This window comes from Carassius gibelio, chromosome A25 (genome assembly GCF_023724105.1).
Source record: "Carassius gibelio isolate Cgi1373 ecotype wild population from Czech Republic chromosome A25, carGib1.2-hapl.c, whole genome shotgun sequence".
Taxonomy (NCBI): domain Eukaryota; kingdom Metazoa; phylum Chordata; class Actinopteri; order Cypriniformes; family Cyprinidae; genus Carassius; species Carassius gibelio.
In genome coordinates this window covers 365,794-367,906 of record NC_068395.1, presented here as the reverse complement: position 1 = coordinate 367,906, position 2,113 = coordinate 365,794, and the positions used below count along the sequence as shown (strand labels likewise).

The following is a 2,113-nucleotide window of genomic DNA, read 5'->3' as shown; positions in this document are numbered from 1 at the left end:
GAGAGCGGCGAAACGATTAATCTGAACCTCCAGATTCACAGCATCAGCTTCATGACAGACATGATGGGATGACCAAATATTTCAATGTTTATTAATTATTGAGTGTAAAAAAGTGAAAGTTGAAATACTGATTGGTGAGTGTTTGAGCTGTTTGAATTGAATCGGTGAGTGTTTGAGCTGTTTGAATTGAATCGGTGAGTGTTTGAGCTCTTTGAATTGAATCGGTGAGTGTTTGAACTGTTTGAATTGAATCGGTGAGTGTTTGAGCTGTTTGAATTGAATCGGTGAGTGTTTGAGCTGTTTGAATTGAATCGGTGAGTGTTTGAGCTGTTTGAATTGAATCGGTGAGTGTTTGAGCTGTTTGAATTGAATCGGTGAGTGTTTGAGCTGTTTGAATTGAATCGGTGAGTGTTTGAGCTGTTTGAATTGAATCGGTGAGTGTTTGAGCTGTTTGAATTGAATCGGTGAGTGTTTGAGCTGTTTGAATTGAATCGGTGAGTGTTTGAGCTGTTTGAATTGAATCGGTGAGTGTTTGAGCTGTTTGAATTGAATCGGTGAGTGTTTGAGCTGTTTGAATTGAATCGGTGAGTGTTTGAGCTGTTTGAATTGAATCGGTGAGTGTTTGAGCTGTTTGAATTGAATCGGTGAGTGTTTGAACTGGTGAGTGTTTGAGCTGTTTGAATTGAATTGGTGAGTGTTTGAGCTGTTTGAATTGAATTGGTGAGTGTTTGAACTGGTGAGTGTTTGAGCTGTTTGAATTGAATCGGTGAGTGTTTGAGCTGTTTGAATTGAATTGGTGAGTGTTTGAACTGTTTGAATTGAATCGGTGAGTGTTTGAGCTGTTTGAATTGAATCGGTGAGTGTTTGAGCTGTTTGAATTGAATCGGTGAGTGTTTGAACTGGTGAGTGTTTGAGCTGTTTGAATTGAATTGGTGAGTGTTTGAGCTGTTTGAATTGAATTGGTGAGTGTTTGAACTGGTGAGTGTTTGAGCTGTTTGAATTGAATCAGTGAGTGTTTGAGCTGTTTGAATTGAATTGGTGAGTGTTTGAACTGTTTGAATTGAATCGGTGAGTGTTTGAGCTGTTTGAATTGAATCGGTGAGTGTTTGAGCTGTTTGAATTGAATCGGTGAGTGTTTGAACTGTTTGAATTGAATCGGTGAGTGTTTGAGCTGTTTGAATTGAATCGGTGAGTGTTTGAACTGGTGAGTGTTTGAGCTGTTTGAATTGAATCGGTGAGTGTTTGAGCTGTTTGAATTGAATCGGTGAGTGTTTGAGCTGTTTGAATTGAATCGGTGAGTGTTTGAGCTGTTTGAATTGAATCGGTGAGTGTTTGAACTGGTGAGTGTTTGAGCTGTTTGAATTGAATTGGTGAGTGTTTGAGCTGTTTGAATTGAATTGGTGAGTGTTTGAACTGGTGAGTGTTTGAGCTGTTTGAATTGAATCGGTGAGTGTTTGAGCTGTTTGAATTGAATCGGTGAGTGTTTGAACTGTTTGAATTGAATCGGTGAGTGTTTGAGCTGTTTGAATTGAATCGGTGAGTGTTTGAGCTGTTTGAATTGAATCGGTGAGTGTTTGAACTGTTTGAATTGAATTGGTGAGTGTTTGAGCTGTTTGAATTGAATCGGTGAGTGTTTGAACTGGTGAGTGTTTGAGCTGTTTGAATTGAATCGGTGAGTGTTTGAGCTGTTTGAATTGAATTGGTGAGTGTTTGAGCTGTTTGAATTGAATCGGTGAGTGTTTGAACTGGTGAGTGTTTGAGCTGTTTGAATTGAATCGGTGAGTGTTTGAACTGTTTGAATTGAATTGGTGAGTGTTTGAGCTGTTTGAATTGAATCGGTGAGTGTTTGAACTGGTGAGTGTTTGAGCTGTTTGAATTGAATCGGTGAGTGTTTGAGCTGTTTGAATTGAATTGGTGAGTGTTTGAGCTGTTTGAATTGAATCGGTGAGTGTTTGAACTGGTGAGTGTTTGAGCTGTTTGAATTGAATCGGTGAGTGTTTGAATTGTTAGAACTGAATCATTGAATGTTTGAACAGATACACGTTTTTTTTTTTTGATAATCCACTTTAGACATTCTAGTAACTATAAGTAACTTTGCGACTACATGTCTACT

The 2,113-nt window shown here is 38.5% G+C and overlaps 1 protein-coding gene across 1 annotated transcript in view; it reads right to left on the bottom strand.

The window, feature by feature from the left end:
• LOC127946872 (protein kinase C-binding protein NELL2) overlaps positions 1-2,113 on the bottom strand; it is a 90,006-nt gene that overhangs the window by 86,560 nt on the left and 1,333 nt on the right. The window lies entirely within an intron of this gene.